Source organism: Dendrobates tinctorius, unplaced genomic scaffold (genome assembly GCF_039654945.1).
Source record: "Dendrobates tinctorius isolate UK_male_01 unplaced genomic scaffold, ASM3965494v1 ptg000011l, whole genome shotgun sequence".
Classification (NCBI taxonomy): domain Eukaryota; kingdom Metazoa; phylum Chordata; class Amphibia; order Anura; family Dendrobatidae; genus Dendrobates; species Dendrobates tinctorius.
In genome coordinates this window covers 24,994,550-25,022,034 of record NW_027361679.1, presented here as the reverse complement: position 1 = coordinate 25,022,034, position 27,485 = coordinate 24,994,550, and the positions used below count along the sequence as shown (strand labels likewise).

The 27,485-nt window shown below is 44.8% G+C and overlaps 1 protein-coding gene across 5 annotated transcripts in view; it reads right to left on the bottom strand.

Moving 5' to 3' along the window:
* Window positions 1-27,485, bottom strand: part of FAM13A (family with sequence similarity 13 member A) — a 305,696-nt gene that overhangs the window by 144,649 nt on the left and 133,562 nt on the right. The window lies entirely within an intron of this gene.

Genomic DNA, 27,485 nt, shown 5'->3' with positions numbered 1-27,485 from the left:
AGACTGCAGCTTCACATCGGAAAAAAGAAAAGCGTAGCACAAGCACTGGAGAGGTGTACGCATACAAAACAATGCAAAAGAAAATATGTTACTGTTCACACAATTAGTTTATCTTATTAATCTGTCTGTCTTGTTTAGAGCAAACGGAAAAGATAAAATTAGCATCCTGTGCATTCCAGTGTTACAGGGAAGTAGATGGGCCCCGTGTATTTTAAGCTTTGTTCACATTTAAAGTTGTCATCCTTTTGCATACATTTTTGTTGAAAAAAATCTTAATCTGCTACAAGTGGTGCAAACATGGATGGACACACTGGTTTCTGTTTTGCATTTATTCTGTTAGTAATGGATATATTTTTACTGGAGGTATTTCTGAACCCCTCTAATGTTCTGGCATGCGCCTTGCTTCACTGCTTCTGGACCAGCAAAAAAACTATTAACTCCTAGGCGGTTGGCATTTTACTGTGCTGTGACATTCTAAAACATCACTATAAAGTAACAAGATGGTGCAGCTGCAGGAGCCGGGAGCTGGCTATCAGATACGGACAAACCTTCATTATAGAAGGCAGACACGGTTTATTACTAAGTGCTGTATTTACAGTACAGGAAGCATTGGCTGCAGTTGCTCCTCCAGACATAGTAATTATGTGATCTCTAGGTGCCAGTAGGAGTGCTGGGTCTCAACAGGCCCAGATCAGCTCCTTATGGAACCTGAAGGTAAAAATCGCCCTGTAACTGAAGCCAACATACCAGGTGCCTGTTACAGGATAATTCAGCAATAAAAAAAATTTTCACAATTATTTAAATGTTCCCCAAAGGTCTTTTATGATATTATGTGTGAAAAAGAAAGGAAAGGGAAAGAAAGACAAACCTAATCCAAATCGCTGTGTCTACCTCGATCAAAATAAAACATATATACTGTATATATTTATATATATATATATATATGTATATATATATATATATATATATATATATATATATATATATATATATATATATAAAAATCAATTCTACAGAATCAGTAACAAAATGTAAAATGTGTTTTAAGTCCCCCATCAGACACAGCGATCTCGCCAGCGAGATCGCTGCTGAGTCACAAGTTTTGTGACGCAACAGCGATCTCACCAGCGAGATCGCTGTGTGTGACACTGACCAGCGACCGGCCCCCCTGCCAGTTATCGCTGATCGTCCTGGAATGGCCAGGACATTTTTTTTGATCGCTGGTCTCCCGCTGGCCAGCACGCATCGCTGCGCGTGACAGGCGGGAGACCAGCGATCAGGAGCTGGTAACTAAGGTAAACAGAGGGTTTCTAAGCGGCACGCAGTGCTTAGAAACCCGATGCGTACCTTAGTTACCGGCGCGCTGGTGCAGGGAGCTGGTAACCAAGGTACACATTGGGTTTCTAAGTGCTGCGCACCACTTAGAAACCTGATGTGTACCTTGATTACCAGCTCCCTGCACCAGCGCGCTGGTAACTAAGGTACACAGTGGGTAAGTAAGCGACGTGCATCGCTTGTTACCCGCGTGTCGCTGTCCTGATCGCTGGTGAAGCTGCCTGTTTGACAGCTCACCAGCGAGCTTGTAGCGACACACCAGCGATCCTGACAAGGTCATGTCGTTGTCGGGATCGCTGGTGAGTCGCTATGTGTGACGGGGCCCTTAGGTCATCCTTCTAGAGATCTTCATCTGCGCATGCACCACTCCTGGTGACCATTTGCATGGAGTCCACCGTAATGTAAACCATGGAAGTGCGGGGGGGCTCCTGGCTTTCATAAAATGTCGGCAGAGCCCTCAAGCCACCAAACACACACAGTGTTGCACCTCCAAACACCTCCTTCATCCCTGCTCGGGGTCCGCAGCATCACCTCACTTCTGCCTCCGACAGCAGCGACCCCGGGACCCTGCTGGACCGCAGTCGCCTTCCCCAGCAAGCAATAAGATGCTCAGAATATATATACACACACACAGTTGTGAAAAAGCGTTTGCCCCCTTCCTGATTTCTTATTCTGTTTGTCACACTTAAATGTTTCAGATCACCAAATAAATTTAAAATATTAGACAAAGATAACACAAGTAAACACAAAATGCAGTTTTTAAATGAAGGTTTTTATTATTAAGGGAAAAAGAAATCCAAACCTACACGGCCATTTGTGAAAAAGTGATTGCTCCCCCCCTTAAAACATAAATTAATTGTGGTTTATCACATCTTTGGGAAGCGGAGTTCAAAATTCCCTAGCCACACCCAGACCTCATTACTGCCACTCCTGTTCTCAATCAAGAAATCACTTAAATATGACCTGGCTGAATATGGGAGTAGACCAATAGATCCTCAAAAGCTAGACATCATGCTGCAATCCAAAGAAATTCTGGAACAAATGAGAAACATTTCTAAAGCTTTGGGATTCCAACAAACCACAGTGAGAGCCATTATGACGAGACAAAAGTTGAACTTTTTGGAAGGTGTATGTACCATTGCAACTGGCATAGAAGTAACCCAGCATTTCAGAAAAGGAACATGATACCAACAATAAAATAAGGTGGTGGTAGTGTGATGGTCTGGGGGCTGTTTTGCTGCTTTAGGACCTGGAAGACTTGCTGTGGTAAATTAAATCATGAATTCTGCGGTCTACAAAAAAATCCTAAAGGAGAATGTCCGGCAATCTGTTTGTGACCTCAAACTGAAGCACACTTGGGTTTTGCAGCAGGACACCAGCAAGTCCATCTCTGAATGGCTTAAGAAAAACAAAATTAAGACATAGGAGTGGCCTAGTCAAAGTCCTGACCTTAATTTCTAGTTTCTCCATTTATAAATATATGATTCCTAAATTTTTTTTTTATAAAACACAAAAAATTGCCTATCGAATCAAGATGATAGAGCAATAGTAATCATAATATCATAATAACATTATCACATATAATCTATATATATAAAACTCAAAATCTGTAGTAGCCCACTCTATAGAATTCCACAGTTCTCGCCCGATTTGCATGAAATTTGGCATGCCCCCTCTCCACCTACTTGAGCAGAATACTGCGCACGTTAAGTTACGCTAGCATCCCCCTGTCATGAAATTGGGGCCTCCGAAGTTAGGCCCTATGCATAAAATGGAGAAACGTGAAGGTGAAAGTAAAAGTGCTGAGGGAAAAACAACAGTTGTGACTGACAGGGACGGATTATAGCGACGGCGCCAAGAGTCGCTGCTAAAGGGGTCGGACCACCACACAAAAATTTCACAAACACCTTACAAACATCACACAGACAGCACACATACACCAACCCAAAAGCACAACACCACACAAATGCCACAACACACCACACAAACACCACCTCACAAATACCACACCACCACCCCATAAATACCACATGCACACCACACACACACACACACATGCAAGGACCCCACACGCATGCAAACACATGCAGACGGATGCACCCTACGCACACGGACGAACATTAATGAGCAGCAATATTGGTCAGGCGAAAAATGCCTCATAGTAAGATTGTCATTATTGCTTACTATACAGGGAGCTTTCATCACTGAAGCTGCTGAGGTAAAGTGAAAACTGAGCTCTGATTGGTTGCTATGGGCAACTAGACAAGTCGGCCTGTGAGGCGGTTTTCATTACTGAGATGTGAGCTCCTTCAGGTCATAGTAATACTGTGTGATGGCTGTTCTGCATTAACTATTCATCCTATTACATCTCTTATCGGTGTCAGGTGAATACTTAAGGGTCATAGTACTATAGACTCTTTTTAAAATGCCACCCAAAAAACGACCATCTATTGGGTAAGTTCATCCAAAAGCTAAGAAAGCAAAATTGTGTCAAAGAGCTGAGACAAGTGACATCCGACTGTATTTCATCTCAGTGTCCATCTTGAAAATGGACGAGTTTATTTTACTCCCAACAATGCAGTGAAAAGAGCTGCTCGACCACCCAATACAACATTGACAGCTTTCTTTCTCCAAATTGACCAGACTTTGATATTATGAACAGAGATATTCTGCAAGAAAACAACTATGATTTGGAAAAATGTAAAGAATTTGTCATATTAAATAAGCCTCTTTTGGTTGATGACCAAAGATCAGCCTATATGGCAATTATCGCTCAGATTTCCATTAAGAAAGCGGTCGAGGCCCTTGATTGCACCTTGAAAGATCTGTGGGGAACTGATCATTTAATGTGGGGAATTGTTGTAATTCTTGCAGGTGACTTCTGCCAGACATTACCTGTCCGTAAAGGAGCAACACCAGCAGATGAGCTGAATGCCTGTCTAAAATCTTCTTATCAGAGGATACATGTTCAGAAGCAAACTCTTACTACTAAATATGCGGGTTCATTTGATGGGAAATACAAATATGGACAAATTTACACACCAGCTACTATGCCTTGGAAATGACAGGTTCCCTACTGATTCCACTATTGGTCTCATTTCCTTTCCGGAAGATTTTTGTGAAATGACATCTTCGGTAATGGAACTTCTTGACCAAGTTTTCCCTGATATTTGTAACAATTTTAACAACCATCAGTAGCTTTGTGAACGTGCAGTCATAGTGCCTAAAAATGATAGTGTCAGCAACATAAATCTAATACTTCAGGGAAGGCTGCCTAGTTTAGAGACCACATACATGTCCATTGATTCAGTCATGGAGAGTGAACAAGCCGTAATGTATCCATTGGAGTTCTTGAATTCTTTGGAGCCTCCTGGAATGCCACCGCATTAGCTCACTTTAAATATAGGAACCACAATAATTTTGCTTTGGAACCTTGACCCATCAAAAATGTTTAACCGCACAAGATTGTGCATTAGGAGTCTCATGCCCAATGTTATTAAAGCCCCTATTCTTATGGGAAACTTTAAGGGAGCAAATGTTTTCATTCCGCGTTTTCCTTTGCTACCAAGCGACATGCCCTTCAATTTTACGCATCTGCGGTTCCCAATCCGACTTGCATTTGCTATGACTATAAACAAAGCAAAGGTCAATCACTTAAAGTAGCCAGCATTAATTTGGAGAGCCCATGTTATTCACATGGACAGTTGTACGTTGCTTGCTCTAGAGCGGGTGACCCCAAAAATCTTATCATATATGCACCTGAAGGTAAAACCAGAAACTTTGTTTACCAAAAAGCACTACAATAGATAGTTGTTTAACTGTAAACCAATTTTACTCTTTTGTTCGTGAACTACTTATAGATTACAACCAGAGTACAGCTCATTCTACTTAATGTGCTTCTGAGTAGGTGATCAACTGAACCAAATCATATTTAACGAAGGAAAGTATAAAAAACCCTGTTGTGGTGTTCACAATCCTCTTGCAGTATGACAAGCTGGATAGCAAAACAAGTGCTAGTAATATCCCAAAAGTAATAGGAATGAAAAAATAATTCTTAACCATGCCAAAGGAGTTGAAAAGTCTTGAGTGACGAAAAGAAGGGCTCAATTCTGGCTTTACTAGCAGAGGGATACAGTGAGCGTCATGTTGCCTCCATCCTTAACATTTCTAAGACGGCAGTCCATTACAACCAGGTCAAGCAGCAGACATTGGGGACAACAAAGCTACAGACCGGCAGAGGGAAAAAACGACTCTCCACTGAACGGGATGACCGTCGTCTGATTTGAATGTCACTCAGCAACCGCAGGATGACATCAAGTGACTTACAAAAGGAATGACAGCTGGGGTGAAGTGCCCGGCAAGAACAGTTCGTAACAGGCTCCTAGAGGCAGGTCTCAAGTTATGTAAAGGTAGGAAAAAGCCTTTCATCAATGAGAAGCAAAGGAGAGCCAGGCTGAGGTTTGCCACTACACTATACCAGATATAATGGTGTATATATATATATATATATATATATATATATATATATATACATACACACACACACACACACACATACACACTACCATTCAAAAGTTTAGGGTCACTTAGAAATGTCCTTATTTTTGAAAGAAAAGCACAGTTTTTTCCGATGAAACTAACATTAAATGATTCAGAGATACACTCTATACATTGTTGATGTGGTAAATGACTATTCTAGCTGCAAACGTCTGGTTTGTAATGCAATATCTTCATAGGTGTTTAGAGGCCCATTTCCAACAACCATCACTCCAGTGTTCTTATGGTACTTTGTGTTTGCTAACTGTGTAAGAAGGCTAATGGATGGTTAGAATACCCTCGAACACCCTTGTGCAAGTATGTTATCACAGCTGAAAACAGTTTGGCTGATTAGAGAAGCTATAAACCTGACCTTCCCTTGAGCTAGATGAGAATCTGGAGCATTACATTTGTTGGTTCCATTAAACTCTCAAAATGGCCAGAAAAAAAGAACTTTCATATGAAACTCGACAGTCTATTCTTTTTCTTAGAAATGAAGACTATTCCATGTGAGAAATTGCCAAGAGACTGAAGATTTCCTATAACGGTCTGTACTACTCCCTTCAGAGGAGAGCACAAACAGGCTCTAACCAGAGTAGAAAGAGAAGTGGGAGGCCCTGCTGCACAACTGAGCAACAAGACAAGTACATTAGAGTCTGTAGATTGAGAAATAGATACCTCACAGGTCCTCAACTGGCAGCTTCACTAAATAGTACACGCAAAACACCAGTGTCAACGTCTACATTGAAGAGGCGACTCTGGGATGCTGGCCTTCAGGGCAGAGTGGCAAAGAAAAAGCCATATTTGAGACTGGCTAATAAAAGGAATAGATTAATATGGGCAAAAGAACACAGACATTGGACAGAGGAAGACTGGAAAAAAGTGTTGTGGACAGACAAATCTAATTTTGAGGTGTTGGGATCACACAGAAGAACATTTGTGAGACGCAGAACAACTGAAAAGATGCTGGAAAAATGCCTGACACCATCTGTCAAGCATGGTGGAGGTAATGTGATGTCTGGAGTTGCTTTGGTGCTGGTAAAGTGGGAGATTTGTACAAGGTAAAAGGGATTTTGAATAAGGAAGGCTATCACCCCATTTTGCAACGCCATGCCATACCCTGTGGACAGAGCTTGATTGGAGCCAATTTCATCCTACAACAGGACAATGACCCAAAGCACACCTCCAAATTATGCAAGAACTATTTAGGGAAGAAGCAGGCAGCTGGTATTCTATCTGTAACGGAGTGGCCAGGGCAGCCACCAGATCTCTACCCCATTGAGCTGTTGTGGGAGCAGCTTGACCGTATGGTATGCAAAAAGTGCCCATCAAGCCAAACCAACTTGTGGGAGGGGCTTCTGGAAGCATGGGGTGAAATTTCTCCAGATTACCTCAGCAAATTAACTGCTAGAATGCCAAAGGTCTGCAATGCTGTAATTGCTGCAAAGGGAGCATTCTTTGCCGAAAGTAAAGTTTGAAGGAGAAAATTCTTATTTCAAATAAAAATCTTTTTTTCGAACCTTGTCAATATCTGGACTAGATTTTAAATTAGTTTGGCAACTCATTTGATTAATAAAAGTTTGAGTTTTCATGGAAAACACAAATGTCTGGGTGACCCCAAATTTTTGAACGGTAGTGTGTGTGTATATATATATATATATATATATATATATATACACACACACACACACACACACAAAATGACTGTCAAAGTGATTTGAAACCCAGAAGTTTCCTCCAGCACACTATGTGTTGAGAGGTCTTAACCGACCATTTTAAGGGCTGGGCTTTTGTGGACAACCATAGAGTGGTGGGAGGTTGTCCACCTTATCTCCAACAAAGGGTGTGGTCTGGAGTTTAAACAGTTGGTATTCTGAGGCAGTGTTCGGTAGGCCTGGCGAGTAGAATTTGAGTGCCAGGTGTCCTGACAAGGAAGCTGAATCTGAGTGTGTTATTTTTTTACTGAGTGGGCAGATCCCCGCACCCAAATGGACTGTGCTTGTCTTATTTTGACAACTGTGCACTGGCTTATGCAACATTCCTAATAAACCAGTGAGAGTCTCATATAGACAGTGTTCTGTTGTCTACGTTCGTGTGCAGCTGAGGCTGTGTGCCCACGATGCGATTTTTAAGCGTTTTTGCCGCGATTTTCGGCGCGAAAACGCTGCGAAAATGTTTAAAAATCGTGTACAGAACGCCCCCCATGCATTCCTATGGCATTCCGCACATGCTGTGCTAATGCTGCGCTTTTTTCCGCGGCGGAATCGCATTGCGGAAAAAATCGCAGCATGCTCATTCTTTTGTGCAGAATCGCAAAGAATTGCCGCGATTCCGCACCCATAGGAATGCATGAGGATCGCTTACTTCCCGCATGTGGCTATGCCCACCATGCGGGATGTTAAGCATCTCATGTGCGGTTGGTACCCACAGTGTGGAGGAGAGGAGACTGTCCTCCAGGCCCTGGGTACCATACCCCTGTAAAAAAAATTTAAAAAAAAAATAAAATATCGGGGTATATTTACCTTCCGACGTCCCGCGCTGCATTCCCGGCCTAAGCGTTCCCAGTAATGCCTTGCGGCAAGGTCCTGTGATGACGTAGTCTTGCGTGATTCTCGCTATAGTAACGCGAGACCAACGTCATCAGAGGTCTCGCAAGGCATTACTGGGAACACTGAGGCCCGGGATGGCAGCGCGGGACGTCGGAAGGTAAATATACCCCGATTTTTTATTTTTTTATCATTTTTAATATTTTATCTTTTACTATTGATGCCGTATAGGCGGCCTCAATAGTAAAAAGCTGCTCACACTTGTCAAACACTATGTTTGATGAGTGTGACCAACCTGTCAATCACTTTCCAAGCGATGCTTCAAATCACTTCACTTGGAAAGTGCTTGAGAAAATCGCGGCAAAATCGCGAACACAGAATCGCGGTGAAATCGCGCGGAAAAAAACGCGCGATTTCTGGGAAGGCATCCGGTTTTCAGTGTGCGTTTTAACAAGCAACTTGGGCACATAGCCTGAGTGAGCCGATCTACCACAGTATGTGTTTATATATAATGTGTAAAAGTATGTTTGCAGTGCTCAGCATAAATGAGTACACTCAAACAGATGATTTGTCAGAAAACCTTTAGTTCCCCTTTCAGAATAAACATTTTATATTTAATGCCGTACTATAAAATATTCCCAAAAACCTGGGCCATTTATTTCAAACAAGATTTTTTATTTCACACATCCAAAAAAAAGTAATTTCCCTAACAAATTCATTTAAAACCATGTTGAAAAATGAATACACACCAATGAAAGTCTCAGGAGCAAAGCCTCATTTTGCCAATCCATGGCTATGTTAACACAGCTTTATTTGGACAGGTTGTGGCTGAAACATGCAGAAGTGGTGACATGTCTCTATTATACTTTTTCTCTGGTTGTTCCTCTCCATTGTTTGGCTTACTAATACTGATGTTAAATACTGCCTAAAATACTGCTGTGTGAACGTAGCCTTAGGGTATGTGCACACGCTGCAGATTCACCTGCGGATTTTTCCGTGTGGATCCGCAGGTAAAGTGACCTGCGGTTTTCCTGCGGATTGGCCAGCGGTTTTCCCCTGCGGTTTGACACCTGGACAATGGAATAGGTATCAAACCGCAGCGGAATCTGTAGAAAGAATTGATATGCTGTGGATTTCAAACCGCAGCTTTTCCGCACGGAAAAATCCGCAGCATGTGCACTGTGGATTTGAAAACCCATAGGATAACATTATACTGTACACTGCCTGCGGAACTGCTGCAGATCCGCAGAGGCAAATTTGCTGCGGATCCGCAGCAGAATCCGCAGCGTGTGCACATACCCTAAGGCTGTGTTCAAAGAAGCATGTGTAAAGTCGTTAAAATTTAATTCACAAAACTATGATGATTTTTTTCTCATTTGTCATCAGGTGTAGTTCGTATGTCATTATGTTTTTTTACAGCAAAAGTTATTATTAATTGACAAGGCCATTTATAGTTTCCCGTGCATGTAGTGTTCCCATGCGGTTGGCGGACATGTCAAAACGACGTACACGGACATATCCGCATACAACGCATGTCCCTGCGTACCCAATGATAAAGATAGATACGCAGGACGCATGCGCATCTATGCGGATCTGAAGGGAAGAAGCACGCAGCCCTACGTAGAGTACCCAAACGCAAGTGTGAACTCAGCCTTCGGCAGCCATTTTTACAACTACCAGTAGCTAACTAAATAACTGTCACGATGAGTGGTGGTCATAACCGTGGATACCTATTATTACTACACCTATTACCTATTGGGATATGATTGTGGAGATGGGAATACCCTTTTAAGCATTACTGATTTTACACTGGACTGATGCAATTACTGAATCTGAAGGCGCTAATTAAACTTGGGCCAATTTAGCAAATTTCTTGAAACCCAGCTTCTCGCAGGAAATAGGTCTGATCAAGCAGTTTCTGGTATCTCTATATAGTGCTGTTTGCTTCAATAACATCTACTAACAGAAAAATACTATTATAAACAAAAAATCAAAGTCTGGTCAAGTCATTTTTCCAGGATAATAGACAGTGATTCTTGGAGAATAGATTTTAAGTTCTGGTATACAACTTCCAGGGTCACAAGTTTCATATTTTCAAATATTTGAGTGCATAAGATCTGAAGCTGTTTCTGTGGAAAATACCTCCGCAGAAAATGTCAATTCTTTGTGTTGAATTCAGCACAGACACATTGCAAAGGGTGAAATCAGCAGCAAATCTGCAACAAGAACCATAGGTAACACATGCAGATTTTGATTTGGACAAGCTACAAATATGCCATGAAAAAAAAAAAAGAGAGAGTAAATCCTTTTTCCACAATTTTTACATGGAAAATGCAGCAAAAAGCCGTGACAAAGAAGAATTGAGATATTAATTTCTATGTAAAAAATGACTTGCAGTTCATATGTGTTTTGAGCTTCTTTTAAACACTTCAGGCTTTCAAAATGCACCAAATGTTTAAAAAGTCACATGGACTTTCTTTTGAAGTTTTCAGTTCAAATTTTAATAGAGGTCAATGTAAAGGCGCATTTGTGTTTCTTCATTCATTTAATTTATTTTTTTTTTTACTCCCCGAAAAAATAGGCTGGTGGAAAAAGAAATTTTGAAGAATACTCAGGAAACAAAATAAGAATGCGTAAATAAATAAATAAATAGAGCTACTTCAGGTTCAAAAAACACCAGAGAAGGAAACTGTCCTGAAGTGTCTTGTGGTTGAAAAATGGACATATATGACTTTGGAAAAAGAAGCAGTGTGAACATACCTTAAGGCTATTTGCAGATAGCGTTTTTTAGGAGTGTTTCATGGAGCAGATGTGCTCTAAGAACAACTGCAAAAAGATAGCATGAAAGACTCTTCTATTTATGTCCACGCCAATCCTCTTTGCTGTTCATATGTAAAAAAAAAAAAACGTAAAGTACCACTCCAGCATTTTATTTATTTCGCCACCAAAGTGGTATCATTAATGTCTGTTCCTCGCTCCTAGTAAAATACAAGCTGCTATATTTTGCTCTTCACGGTGCTCTGGTTCTGTTCTGCCATCTTGTGACCCGAGGTCTTGACAAACCGAAAGTCAGAATTAACAGTCACAAGCTCTCAACGCAATGCCTCATTCATACAGTCATTTTTGCATCATCCTTCTCCAGCACATTTTGAAGGCGCGGATTCTTCTTCTGTCCTGTTTCTTTATCGTCCAAGTTTTGCATCCATATGTTACTACAGAAAAGACCACACAATGTATGAGCTGTGTCTTAGTCGCCAGTGAAATGTTGATTTGCCCATAGCTATTCTCCTATTGACTTCCGGTGTCGTCGCTGCATCTTGGGTTATTGTTTATCCGAGTAGGATGAAGTCCTTTCCAACTTCCAGTTTGTCGTCGTTCTCAAGTATGTACCGGTCACATCTGGCAGTAGTCAATATCTTCTTCTTCTTTGTATTGAGTAGGAGTCCCATATTTGAGCTTTCCATCTTGACACTTAAGCCCCCGTCACACATAGCGATCTCGCTAGCGAGATCGCTGCTGAGTCACAAGTTTTGTGACGCAACAGCGATCTCACCAGCAAGATCGCTGTGTGCGACACTGACCAGCGACCGTCCCCCCTGCCAGTTATCACTGATTGTCCTGGAATGGCCAGGACATTTTTTTGATCGCTGGTCTCCCACTGGCCAGCACACATCGCTGCATGTGACAGGCGGGAGACCAGCGATCAGCGCGCTGGTAACTAAGGTAAACGCAGGGTGTCTAAGCAGCACGCAGTGCTTAGAAACCCTCTGTGTACCTTAGTTACCAGCACGTTGATGCAGGGAGCTGGTAACCAAGGTACACATCGGGTTTCTAAGTGACACGCACTGCTTAGAAACCTGATGTGTACCTTAGTTACCAGCTTCCTGCATCAGCGCGCTGGTAACTAGCCTACACAGCGACGCGCCCGCTCGTCGTCGCTGGTGCTAATCGCTGGTGAAGCTGTCTGTTGGACAGCTCACCAGCGATCATGTAGCGACACACCAGCGATCCTGACAAGTTGATGTCGTTGTCGGGATCGCTGGTAAGTCGCTATGTGTGACGGGGCTCTTAGTAATAGGTCTTTGATTCAACTACGCTTGTTGCTATCAATGTTCTATCGTCTGCACATTAAAGATTATTGATGATTCATCCATCAATTTTAATCCTTTTTCGGCAAGTCCAGCCTTCTTGAAAATAGCTTCTGCATATAAACTGAAGAGAAATAGTGACAAGATGAAACCTTGTCTGAAGACTTGCTCTACTTTGAACCATGTGGAGTCGTCGTGTTCTGCGTGGACTGTTGCTTCTTGGTAGATGTAAAGGTTTCTAATGAGACTGATCAGATGATTCGGCAAACACATATACTTTATGTTATTCCAAAGTTTCTGGTGATCAACACAGTTGAAGGCTTTGCTATAGTGGATGAAGCAAAAACAGATCCTGTATTCTTTGACCTTTTACATTATCTAATGTTAGCAATGACATTTCTTGTTCCTATTTCTTTTCTGAATCCTGCTTATTCTTCTGGCAGCTTTTTGTCAAAGTGAGGCTGTAGTCATCTTTGTAGGATAATCAATAATATTTTGCTGGCATAAGGTATGACAGCAAAAGTCTGATAGTTTCCACAGTCGGTAGCAGCTCCCTTCTTTGGAATAGGAATAAGCACCGATCTTGTCCAGTTCTTGGGCCACTTACCAGTTGTCCATATCTGTTGACACAGGTATGTGATGACATCAACTGCTGCTTCAGAAAACTTTATTAGCTCTATTGAAATATTGTCACATCCAGGTTCTTTTTTTTGACAGGCGCTTTATCGCAGCAACGACTTTGTCTTTCAAGTTATTCGGTTTGCTATAATTTCCAGTCTCAGTTTCTTCCTATATCACCATGTTGTTCTTGTAGAGCTGTTCTGTGTATTATTTCCATCTTTACTTGATCTGTTCTGGTTCAGTTAGTTTATTCTCTTGGTTGAAACATTCATTGTAACTCTTTGATCTTTTGGTATGCCTTTCTGGTCTTGACCTTCAGATGTTCGCTTTCTATCTCTACATATCTTTTGGTAAGAAAGTTCTTTGTTTGTTCTAATGGCTCTCTTTAGTCTTTTACTGATACTGTCTGCCTCCTGCTTGGTACTTTTTGTCATTTGTCTTTCAATGATCTTTGAAGTCTCTTCTGTTAACTATAGCTGAGGGGGTTTTCTTCTGCCTCTAGTTTATTGTCTTTCTGGCTTCTTGAGAAAAAAATATTCTTTGTGTGTGTCCATAATTCCTCAGGATCCATTTCATCAGTGTCCAGTGATATAAATTAGTTGTGCAGACTGTTTAAAAAAAAAAAAAAACTTCAGGTATGTTCGTCTAATTAGCTTCTGGCCTTGTTTTTGCGGTAATAATCAACGATGTAACGGGCTGGATGGTGGAACCACTGTGCCGAGGACCAAGGAAAGCCTGGAGGGGTGTGACTAGGTACTTAACCAAATCCAACCTCAGACACACAGCGGCTGACGATACCGTGATCCAAGGAGGGACTAAGGAGGTGGACCAGGTACTACACCAGAACTGACCTTGGGAAGATGGTAGCTGAAGGTCCAGTAGACGCAGGCAGATGCTGTAAGAACATGAACACCACGGATGCAGGTGGGACCGGATGATGTACAGATAAGCACCATCAAGTGCGGCTGGATCGGCTGAAGTAGAGATGAGCTGTCACGGTCACGTGTGTCTGGACGCAGCGAGTACAGCAAGGCGAACCCATATGACACACGTGACCCTGGATACACCGCCTCCAGTGGGGGGAATTTAAATAATAAACACATGCAGCTGAATACACTGCCTCCAACTGGCGAATTTAGACATTACACGTATATACACAAGTCTGGAAACCCCGCCTCCAGTATGGCGAATTTAAATAATAAGGGGGAACCTGGGAAACATTAACAATGGTGGGCCCTGCGATAGGGAATAGGGAAGTGGAGACCTCCTGAGCTCCCCTGAGCCAGTGTCCCTGCACTCCTAACGTTCCCTATGCCGGTTCCGCACCGGGCGCGCACAGGAACCTAAAAACCCTAGCTCGCCCTGACCTAAACCCTCACTAGGGAATTGGTCGGCGCGGAAACTAATCCCACACGAGGAAAGATGACAAAACAGGGGAAACACCACTTAGCAACAGAGCCCACCACCTGCGTGCATCTTCTCCTCCACCTGGATCAATCACCATAACTGGATCCTTCACCATAGTGCAGCCTTGGAGCAGAGTCCACCACCAATTGCAGAAGTCCAGTAACAGAGTCCCAAAGAGGAGTTCAGCTCCTGCCCAAAAAGTCAAGCATGCTTGAGTCCAGCTCTCAGCAACCAAGTCCCGCATGCTGAGTGCAACTCTCTCCATAGTCGCCACTCCACCAAGCCATGCAAGCACTTCCTGCCGACACCATAAACTGTGACTCCACCACGCCATGCCAGCTTTTCTTGCAGACCACATAGCTGCCACTCGTCTCCTCTGGCTGGCCTGCGCAGGACTCATGTTCAGCTCCTTCCTCACCCAGGCTTCCTTATGAATGACTAACACACAATATCACCAACAGTGATTGAACACACCTGACTCTCTTTTATAGAGCCTAACACCTGATTTGTAATTAAGTGCACATTAAACCAAAGAAACTAAAGTGCACTACCGTTCACCGCCACCGGAGCGACTGAGAATGAACGACACCACGTGTGATAATTCTAATGGCCACCGGGGGAAATCATCACTTTGGCACCTAGCCAAAGGAAAAAAAGTTCACATATCCATTTAACTTGTCAGATCCAGCCTGGATTATGACATGAGCTCTAGCAAGTGAGGCTGGACCGGTTGACATTGAGATGAGCATGGCACGCGTGGCTGGACAGGCAGATGTAGAAATGAGCATTAGAAAATGCGGCTGGACCGGCTGAAGTAGAAATGAGCTCTAACAAGTGAGGCTTGACCAGAGATGTAGAGATGAGCACTGGCAGGTGCAGGCTGGATAGACTGAAGTAGAGATAAGCCCAGGCAGGTGAAGGCTTGACCGGCTGATAGACAGGCAGGTATAAAGGAATACGAGCACTAGGACCTGGGAATTAACAAGAGTGTTTAGGAACAAACTTACAATGTTGCACAGGCACCTCCCTTCAAGTGGAGCTGCCTTAAATAATGAATGTCTCCCAGGCATTGACTGGGGACACCTTAAGACGACCCACTGTCCCTTTAAGAGGACAGGACTGCAAACGTGCACCTTAAGCATAGTGCCCAATGCATCCAGAGCATCAATAGCCGAAGCAGGAAGCGAGGAACAAATGCTGAGGAGCTGAGTAAGTCAGCATCTCTGCTGGAGAAGATGTTCTTGATGTTGCCTGATGCAAACCCACAAGAAACTGCAATTCAAAAGAGACGAGAAACATACAAAAGCATGCAAATATCTCATCAGGCAAATGGCATCCTTTTCCTTTGTCTAATTAATTAAAAAGTGTGCATCTCATAATGAATTTGGAGCATCTCACAGCTGACATTCGCCTCCACGAGAAATTTTACTTCTGTTAGAGACTGTTGCAGGATTATGCTGGAATTTGTGGCACGAATTATGACAACTTTGTTGGGGGGGTGCTCAGACACACCTACCAACCCTCGCCAAGCTCCCCCATCTTTTCAAAAAGTTGCCGGGACTGGCAGTGGCGGATTATAATGAGGTCAATCTGGGAGGTAGCCCAGGGCCCAGTGGTGTGAGGGGGCCCACCAGCCCAGGGTAAATTGCCCCATTATAATCCGCCACCATAGCGCCACGCCCCCCATGTACCGACCCCATCGTCGCACTCCCAGACAGACCAACAGCCACTGCAGCCCCTCACTTATAAATCCCTGCTCTGTGCGCACAGGACCTGTGATGAGGTCACAGGAGGGGAGGAGTCAGGGGTCACATGATCAGGGGTCTCGGTCGGATGCCCATTATCATATGACCCCTGACTCCTCCTCTCCTGTGACCTCATCACAGGTCCTGTGCGCACAGTGAGCCCTTGATGTATGCAGGACTCTGCTGTGCAGGTTGTCATCGTGCTGAATGAGGGAAGTATGTGTGGGGTCAGGAGGGGTTTACAGGGTGGATATACGAGTTGTTCGGAGCGGAGCCGCGTGTGTACGAGTTGTACGGAGCGGAGCCGCGTGTGTACGAGGTGTACGGAGCGGAGCCGCGTGTGTACGAGGTGTACGGAGCGGAGCCGCGTGTGTACGAGGTGTACGGAGCGGTGCCGCGTTTGTACGAGGTGTACGGAGCGGAGCCGCGTGTGTACGAGGTGTACGGAGCGGAGCCGCGTGTGTACGAGGTGTACGGAGCGGAGCCGCGTGTACGAGGTGTACGGAGCGGAGCCGCGTGTGTACGAGGTGTACGGAGCGGAGCCGCGTGTGTACGAGGTGTACGGAGCGGAGCCGCATATGTACGAGGTGTACGGAGCGGAGCCGCGTGTGTACGAGGTGTACGGAGCGGAGACGTGTGTGTACGTGGTGTATGGAGTGGAGCCGCATGTGTACGAGGTGTACGGAGCGGAGCCGTGTGTACGAGGTGTACGGAGCAGAGCCTTGTGTGTGCGCGAGGTGTATGGAACGGAGCCGCGCGTGTGCAAAGCAGCGCGTGTACGAGGTGTACGGTGCAGAGCCCTCTGTATACAAAGTGTACGAAGCTGAGCCGTGTGTTTACGGAATGGAGCGAAGCGGCGTGTGTATGAGGTGTATGGAGCAAAGCCGCATGTGTACAAGGTTTACAGAGCGTGTCTCCGTGTGCGAGGTGTACGAAGCGGAGCCACGCGTGAACGAAGTGTACGGAACGGAGCAGAGTGTGTGTACGAGGTGTACGGAGCGGAGTCGCGTGTGTGTACGAGGTGTACGGAGCGGAGCCCTGTGTGTACAAAGTGTACGGAGCGAAGCCACGTGTGTACAAGGTGTATAGAGCAAAGCCGCATGTGTACAAGGTTTACAGAGCACGGCCGCATGTGTACAAGGTGTACGGAGCAGAGACACATGTGTACGAGATTTACGGAGCAGAGCCATGTGTGTACTGAGTGGAGCCGTGTGTGTGCGAGGTGTATATAAAGCGGAACCATGTGTGTATATGAGGTGTGCGGAGCTATGCGCGTACAAGGTGTATGATGGGGAGCATTCATACCTCCCAACCGTCCAAGATTTTGAGTTGGCCCCACTGCCCTGACCGGGACTTACTTTTCCCGCGGACACAGGAGTACACGGCGGAGCTCCGAGGAGCACTTGAAAACTCACACGTGACGTTCTACTTCGGGAGGAGATTGTGACGGAAACATGGAGGCACTTCAGGGAATGCTTCAGATCATCACCATGTCCTCCTCCGACAGCGTGATCGCCTTGGACTTGGGGATGTTGGCCATGTGAGCGGATCATGATATGTCCTGCATCGGGAGGTTCAAGTGGGCACTACAATGGGAGCCAGGCTGCTATAGTATTTTTATAGAATCTTTCTTTCTCTCTGTTTCTTTCTCTCTCTCTGTTCTTTCTTTATTTCTGTCTCTGTTCTTTCTTTCTTCCCCTCTTTCTTTCTCTCTCTCTCTGTTCTTTCTTTCCCCTCTTTCTTGCTCTCGCTCTAATATTTCTTTCTCTCTCTAATCTTTCTCTCTCGCTCTGTTCTTCCTTTCTCTGTTCTTTTTTTCCCCACTTTCTTTCTCCCTGTTCTTTCTTTCCCTCTATTCTTTCTCTCTCCCTCTCTGTTCTTTATTTCCCCTCTTTTTTTCGCGCTCTGTTCTTTTTTTTTTCTTTCCCCTCTTTCTTTGCCCCTCTGTTCTTTCTCTCTCTTCTCTTTCCCCTCTTTCTTTCTCTCTGTTCTTTTTTTCTTTCCTCTTTTTTTCTTTCTCTATGTTCTTTCTTTCCCCTCTTTCTTTCTCTGTTCTTTCTTTCTCTGTTTCTCTCTTTATTTCTCTCTCTCCTTTCTTTCTGTTTTCATAATGCCAGCCACTGTGCCCTCACTACCAGTCAGTGTGATCAGCAGTGCTAAATGGATGTGGTTGGGTCGTGGATAGAGTTGAGCGACTTTAGTCGGATCGGGTTTCATGAAACAGAATTTGTTTCAGATGAAACTGGTCCGACTAGGGCAAAAAGAGTCGGAGTTTCGTCTGAAACCCAACCCCAATGCAAGTCAATGGGGAATAAAAGTCGGCACTGAGTGGATGAATGTCATCCGCTCAATGCTGACTTTTATTGGGGTTGGGTTTCAGACGAAACTCCGACTTTTTTTGCCCTAGTCGGACCAGTTTCATCTGAAACAAATTTTGTTTCATGAAACCCGATCTGACTAAAGTCGCTCAACTCTAGTCGTGGACATGGGTGTGACTAGTTGTGAAATGGGTGTGGTCGGGCGGCCAGTAACCAATCATGGTCTGTGGCGTTAACCCCTCTGCTGCCATGTTGGGCACAGCCTTTGACGAGTAGCGTCTCTTCCTGTGTATCCGGCCACAGGCTGCACACCGGAGGCTGCTTCTTCTATCTGGGTAAGTTCATGAAGCAGAAGCCTCTGTGTGACTCATGTGAAGTAACTTGTCTGACAGGTCATGGGTCCAGGTCAGCAGGTGATTGCAGACTATTAGCTGGTTTCAATGTTAGGTACAGGCGAGTCAGGACTAGATGTTGGGTGGAAGCCTTCCAGTATTTGTAAGGCCTCATGCACATGCTGAGTATTTGGTGAGTTTTTACCTCAGTATTTATAAGGCCTCGTGCACACGCTGAGTATTTGGTGAGTTTTTCACTCAGTATTTGTAAGGCCTCATGGACACACTGAGTATTTTGTGAGGCCTCGTGCACACGTTGTGTATTTGCTGAGTTTTTTACCTCAGTATTTAACCCCTTCCCGCTCTTTGACGCACCGTATGCGTCCTGAAAACTAGTGACTTTCCGACCTCATCACGGGACCCCGTCACATGACCGAGGGGCCCACAGAGTCTGAACAGCCCGGGGCCCTGGCTACTCTTAATCCACCCCTGGGGACTGGTGTAAAACTACGCAGTTCATGCACCATCCGCAATCCCAGAAGTGATCAAGGACATAGTCCTGTGTGAAAATAGGTTTAAGGTCCAGCAGCTCAATCCCAGTAATCAGGGAGGTGCGAAAAGTTCTAAGTTCCCATAATGACCTTTTTGGTGCTGCATCTAACAGATCCAGCAAAGTGAATTAGATTTATAGAAATCTTCTACCCACTCTGCTTTTTTCTATGCTGTGTAAACTGACCTGCAGTGCATGTTTGAAATATATATAAATTTATCTTGCGGGTATGCAGAGTTTTAGGTACAAATTTTTCTCATAGCATTGCATTAGAAGCAGAAAATCAGAGATACAGAAAATATGTGTTTTAGTGCATTTCTGCTGTGGAAAATGCACTTAAAATTCACTTAATGTGCACAGGACTGCATAAACAAAGTTTTGTAAAAGCCAAGTATCAGAGAGTACCAAAAACAAAGGAGCTTTATTTAAAACATGACCTACAAAATAAAAATCACGATAAAAACGCGCATAAAAAATATACTAAAAAACACAATGAAAATAACACAAGTAAGGCCTGTTTCACACTTCAGTTTTTTTCCATCAGTCAAGATCCGCCGTTTTCCTAAAAAAACGGATCCGCCATTTTGTTTGGCGGATCCGTTTTTTTTCCCATTGACTTGCATTACTGGCGGATCTTGACGGATGGCCATCCGTCGGATCCGTTTTTTTACGGATCCGACGACATGCCCTGACGGAGCTTGTAACGTTTTTTTGGCTGAAGGATTCGCATTTCTGTACTGCTCATGCCCGGAGGAATGATCTCAGCCGGAAATTTAACCCTGAAATCATTTCTGGCGGACGGTAAAAATTCTCTCTCTCGTCCCAGGACTGCGGTTCCTTTAAAATTCTTCAGCCAAGGGATCCGTCAAAAAACCGGTCCGCTGGCATCCGTTAACTTCAGTTACCAACGGATCCGCTTTCCGCCATTTTGGCGGATTTTAACTGACAAGACAAAACTGAAGTGTGAAACAGGCCTAACTAGGGATGAGCGGAAGCGTGGATGTTCGGGTTTGGTTCAGGTATCTGAACTTGGCCCACAGAAGTCAATTGGGAGTCGAACTTCAGTGCTGTAAAATGACTGTAAAATGGTGGCAGTAAGGGCTAAGAGGCTGCAAAAGGAAGCAAAATGAGGAGTAAGAGCAGGGCATTTGCCATGAAATAAAATTTGTATAATGAAATGAGTTAAAATAACATAGTATTAAAAAAAATAAATACTTTTGAACCAGAAGGCGGAGGTCCAAGTGGAAGAGGAGGTGGACATGACGGTGTAAGTGAAAAAGACTCTCCACCTACCTATTTCTCGGGAGGGTAACTGCCCAGTGTACAAATGCACAATAAAGGCCTGTATAGGATGTTGTTCACATAAGGGTACTGCATAGTGTCCGGTTCACAGCCTATTAGTCACGCCCCTACTATTCGATTAGGCGGGCTTGCCAGCACACTCTCGATGCATCCCAGTGTGAACACCCCTCATGCGAGACCAGACGTGTTTGGGCTTGGCTGCACCCTGAAATATATAGTGCAAAAAAATACAATTTTGTCTGCTGTTTTAATCGAATTTTTGGAGACTTTGAGTCTTCTTTAGTGGCTTTGCTAATTAGTTTAGTGTAGGGGCTCGTAAGCGTGGTGCGGGTTACAAGCTCTCGTATTTTGGCCAAAATATCAGCTAATACCTCACTATTTTTGTATTTTTTTGCACTATATTTTTCGGGGTGCTGCCAAGCCCAAACACGTCTGGTCTCGCATGAGGGGTGTTCACACTGGGATGCAGTGAGAGTGTGCTGGCCAGCCCGCCTAATCGAAAAGTAGGGATGTGACTAATAGGCTGTGAACCGGACACTATGCAGTACCCTTGTGTGAACAACGACCTATGCGGGCCTATATTGTGCATTTATATAATGGGCAGTCACCCCCTCCAGGAATGGGTAGGTGGAGAGTGGCTGTTAATCTGGTATTTTGCACCTGTGTTGCTAACATCTTCCTTTATGGGCTGGCTGCACCCTGTAGTGCATTTGTTCCAAGATCTGGGTAGGTAAGTGTTGCTGCCTTTTTGTCTGCTGTCTAAATGTAAGTGAAAGAGGCAGAGGAGGTAGCCAATGCTTTATTTTTTTTTTAAGGGAGATTACTTAAATTAATATAGAATAATAAAAAAAAAAATAATCTTGAACCAGAAGTTGAGGTCCCAGTGGAGGAGAAGGTGAAGGTGGACGTGGAGGTGTAGGTGAAATAGACGGAGGAAGAAGCCAACACTGTTTTAGGTTGATTTTTCTTTTTTATATTTGGGAGACCCCAAAACATTGGGAATGGCAAATAGAATGAACAAACTGCGGTGAAGTATAATAATGGCTGGGTCTGGCTTGTATACTTCTTTAGTCAGCCTAGAGGCATGGGCAAGTCCTGTAGGATCCACATGAAACTCATTTTGATGGATATAAGCTTGCCAACGTTGAATATGGACAGGCGGATACGCCTGTCTGTGATCACACCCAATGCAGTGGTAAACAAACATTCCGACAATTCATTTGCGGCAGGGCAGGCCAGCACCTCCAAGCCGTAAAGGCAAGCTCAGTCCAGGTTTTCAATTTGGAGAACCGTAAGATAAATGGAACAGACCCATCACTCAGTACGTGGAGACATGTGGACACGTACTCTACCACCATGTTACTGAAACGCTGCCACCTACAAATATGGACGGTATCAGGTGGTGGTGCTGGATGTTGTGGCGTGCTAAGGAAAGTTTTCCACATTTTAGCCATGCTAACCCTGCCTTCTGAGGTGGTGCCGGTGCCCCAGCAACTTTGGCAACTTTCTCCTCTGCCTTGTTCTTTCACTGAGCCCCCACTGTCAGGTGGGAATGCGGTCAGTAATGCATCAACCAGTATGCGCTTGTATTCACACATTTTCCAATGCCACTCTAGTGATGGAAGGATGGTACGTTGTCCTTGTAGTGGGGATCCAGCAGGGTGGCCACCCAGTTATCAGCACGGTAATAATCCGGGCAACTCGGCAGTCATTGCGTAGGCGCAGCAGCATGTATTGACTCATGTGTATCAGGCTGCCCAAAGGCAACGACAAGCTGTCCTCGGTGGGAGGTGTATCGTATAGGTCCTCTGCATCTTCCCAGCCAGGCTCCTGAACATGAGCTACTTTGGATGCCACCATGCTGTGGACATGATTCCTTCTCCTCCTATTAATCCTCAAAAACTGTCCACCGGCTGGATAGTGGTGTAACTTGCCTCTATTGGTACAGGGACCCACCCTGCCACTCAGCCATGAGTGGAAGACTGGCCTGATAATGGCATGAATGTTTCCTGTTCCTCCTCCTCTTCCTCCTGCTCCACCACCTCATCCATCATCACCTGAAGCGTTTTTTCAAGCAGGCATAGAAGTGGGATAGTAACGCTGATGATGGAGTTATCAGCACTGGCCATGTTGGTGGAGTACTTGAAGCAGCGCAACAAGGCACAAATATGCCACATGGAGGCCCATTCATTGGTCAAGTGGTATTGTTCCGCAGAGTGACTCACTCATGTACGCTGCAGGTGAAACTCAACTATTGCCTACTGCTGTTCGCACAGTCTGTTCAGCGTATGCAAGGTGGCTACGCTCATGAGGACGTGATTAAGAACGCATAATGTGCACACTAGGGTGACCGGATCTCATATGGGGGGGAAAAAAAATGTCAGAATCTTGTTCGTCTGGACCCCACAAAACGATTCCCCTTTCCAGATATTGAGAGCGCCAAAATTTGAGCTCGATCAAACGACGTTAACCCGTGCCGCTCGTCGCTCAAAGTTTGAAAAAATCCAAATTGAGGCATTTTAAGATTTAGGTATTTTGCATAGTCTGTTAGACTATAAAGAATGTGACAACAACATTGCAGAAATAGCCCTGACCAAATTTTCGAACCATTTGTGGTATTTGAATGCAGAGTTGGTGGGATTATCGTTTTTTGATCCCACCATTACAGACAATGAAAAGTTGTTAATGGCTAATAAATTGCTCAGTAGCACAGATGAACCATCAGAGCACGCTAACCTACATGAGTTGATAATTTTACATAGTTATCTAATCTATTCTAGAGCTTTTGTTAAAGTAGTTTTTGAAACGTCAGAATATAATGCTCGGCATTTGCTTACAACTTGCAGGACATATTGCTTTTGTTCTTCATCTTTTGTCAGAAGGTCGTTAAAGTCGGTTACTTCTTACCTCTTAATTTTTCTTTCCTAACTTTTGGATTTACAACCCTAGCGTGCTCTGATGGTTCATCTGTGCTACTGAGCAATTTATTAGCCATTAACAACTTTTCATTGTCTGTAATGGTGGGATCAAAAAACGATAATCCCACCAACTCTGCATTCAAATACCACAAATGGTTCGAAAATTTGGTCAGGGCTATTTCTGCAATGTTGTTGTCACATTCTTTATAGTCTAACAGACTATGCAAAATACCTAAATCTTAAAATACCTCAATTTGGATTTTTTCAAACTTTGAGCGACGAGCGGCACGGGTTAACGTCGTTTGATCGAGCTCAAATTTTGGCTATCTCAATATCTGGAAAGGGGAATCGTTTTGTGGGGTCCAGATGGACAAAATTCCGACATCGATTTTTTGCGGTCACCCTAGTGCACACAGACGGCCCACACTTTCAGTAGCAGCTCTGACATTGGGGTAATTTTTAAGCAAACCCTGCACCACCAAATTCAGCACGTGCGCCACGCAAGGGATGTGCGTCAAACTGGCTAGGCCCAGAGCTGCTACGAAATTTCGCCCGTTATCAAACACCATTACGCCAGGCTTGAGGTTCAGTGGCACCTACCTACCTCTCATCAGTTTCTGAAATAATCCCCATCCATAGCTCTTGTGTGGGGTGGAATATTTTCCCCCAAACACATCTGAACAGCCTACTGTAGTTTTCCCCTGGCTGTGTTGAAATTTGGTGCTGCAGATGTTCTGCTGACCGGATGAAGAGGCAATTGAGGAAGTAGAGTAAGAAGATGAGGCAACAAGGGCAGAGAAATGTCCGTCCATCCTCAGTTGTGGTAATATATGCAGCAGAACTGGGTCGCTCTCCCAGGGCCGTGGGGTACTCGGTACCGGGCCCGATGAGCTTCAATGGGAGTTGTCACGGCAGCTGGGACCCGGCCCGTGGCCCTGGGTGCCCATTGTAAAAGGGGTAATAGTTCAGTGTGCTTATGATGATTAGAATGAATGAGTCGTGACGCCACCTGAGGTGTTCGGCAATGAAGGTGTTAAGCCGACGCTGCAGACAGATCCTCTGGGACAGATGGTATGGTGCAACAATGATGTTATAGCCCTCCACAGGCAGGGCTTTAGTCCCAGGGCAGAGTAGGTGAAGTGACACGTAGATGGTGTAGTGTCGGGCGCAGGGGAGGTAGCAGTGCCGGGCAGGTTGACGCAGGAATAAGTGGAGGACACCAGGGCATGTAGTTCCAAAGCTTTACTCACAGTCTGTTGTGGCACAAGAGCCCGCATCCGTGCCGTGTCCTCCGGGTCAGGCGCTCAGCCAAACTCCAGGCAAGATTAATTACTCCTTTCCAACACTCCGCCAACTTATGTGTCTTTTCTGAACGTCTCCCTCTTAGCGCCTTTAGTGAAGTACTCACAGTACTGAGTTACACTGGAGTTCCTCCTGTCAGATGTTCCTATGAACTCTACTTGTACGGCAGACAGCTGTAGCCTGCTTCGGGGACTCCTTACTACCTAGTCCCGGCTCACTATCGTTGCTGTTGTGCCCCCAAGTCTTGTGTGGGAATAAAGTGGTGACAACTTCTATTCCTCCGGTGTCTGCTGCAGGACCATTAGTATCCATACAACCTCGGGGACCGGACCCCGGCCTTGCGCTCAGAACTTGGGGAGGGTTCTCCTCTAACCCTAATCCTTAGTTCTCTTCTTCTCCTCACGTTCCGTACTAATCCTTTCCTTCTTATGGAGAGTCAGGCTTTCTATCAATGTTCCTTTCCTGTGCCAGCGGACCCAGATCACTGAGGTCAGCTGCAGCACTTCCTTCATCCATCCCATTCAGGGGATCTTCTTTCACAGACTGACCTCGTCAGACTCCTGTGACAAACTGACTAAATCCTACACTCTTCTTGCTCTTTTAGTGCAGACTAAACTCCACCCACCTCCCAGCACGCTTCGTGTCCCAGCAGGGAGCCACCAAAGGGTGCTTTGCTACACTACTATGTTGTGTGGGATGCAGGTGTTGGAGTGTGGTCAGGTGTCTCCACCTTACCTGGATGGTGGGGTACCACACCTCAGGAGGAGGTGCAGTACCTCTGTGGCGCCACAGAACGTCTTCCGCCTCAGGCCTAACCACCACTACATTTACCCAGGCGGCAGTTAGGGACATATAACATTACGGTTATGTGGACCTTGCCACTGATGGAGTTGCGCAGGGCTCACCTGATTTTGCTGGCAGCATGTGTGTGCAAGGCATCGATTGTTTGCCTAGAAAAGTAGTGGCAGTTGGGAACAACATACTGCAGGACAGCCACCTCCATTAGTTTTTTAAAATGGTCAGTCTCCACCAGCCGAAATGGCAGCATTTCAAAGACCAGGAATTTTAAATTGCTGTCATTCAAGACTATAACTCGTGGGTGGGTAGGGGGCTGGTTTCTCTTTCTTTCCAGTGTTTAGGGAAAGGACAGCTGAACGGTTGGTTGGCCCAAGGAACCACAGCCAGCGAAGTCATCAAAAAGCAGAAGCATGACTTGGGACTCAGACTGCTTGGCTGATTTGCAAGGGGGAGAGGTGGAAGCAAGATGACTATGGTCCACGGGGACCTGGTGAAAGATCATGTGAAGGAACTGGAGGCAGGCACTCTCAGCCATCCAATCTAAAACCACCTCAACATGTTCTGGCCTAACCATTTGCGCAGAGGTACTCTATCTACCCTACAAAAACATACAGTATGTCCTGTTGCCTATGTGTAACAGAGGAAGGTGTTTCATTTGGACACGTAGCAGGCACAAAACGAACATGTCCTCTGCATGCAAAAGCTACACCACCACCAGCAGCACTACAGCCCCGTCCACATGCCTTATTTGATCCTCTCATTTTTTCCACCCTAAAAAAGTGCTCATTAGGAGAAGAGAAAAAGGCTTTTTGGCAGAGAAATCCCAGAGATGCGTGCAGAGTATATACACATGCTTTTTGGTAGAGTAATCACACAGAGAAGCATGCTATTTGGCAGGTTACTCCCAGAGAGACGGGTGCAAAGTACGCACCTGACAGCCTTTTTGGCAGAGAACTCACACAGATGCATGCAGAGTACACACACAGGCGTTTTGGCACAGTAAACCCACAGAGATGGGTGTAGCGAACACAAACAGAACCTAACACTGTCCATCACTTAAGCTGCGTCCTGTCCCTACGCTAATCAGAGCAGAATGGCGGTGACACCCGTGATCCGGCATTTATACAGGTCAGGTCACGTGGTGCGCAAGCCAATAATAGTCATGAATAACCGTGATAGTAGTTCCGGTAGTGCCCACAGCCTAAAAGCTTGTTGATTGGCTGTGCTGCAGCCTTTCAAACGTCTGGCAAAAAGTACCGATACGACACTGGACACTAGGTATCGGTTACGAACCCTGAACTTTACAGTTTGGGTTCGCGCATGCCTACAAGTAACCCAATTTGCTTAATAGGTGCATAAATACAGCAGAAAGTCAGCAACATCAAAAATTCACCAAATACTCATTGTGGGGATATACCTGTAAGCCACGTCCACACATGCCATATTTGCAGCATTTTTTTTCGTGGCAGAAAAAAAAACGCTGTTTACAAAACGCAGCAGATAGCTGCTTTATTTTGCTGCGTTTTTCAGGTGGATTACATGTCTTATTTGTCTACAGTTACAGCTTTATTCACAAAAAAAAGCAGCAAACAATGCTGCAAAAAAAAACCCCAAAAAAACAAAACTTATTTCTCTGCACTAAAACATTGAATGGCAGATATCAAGCTATTTTATTCAGCTTTCTATT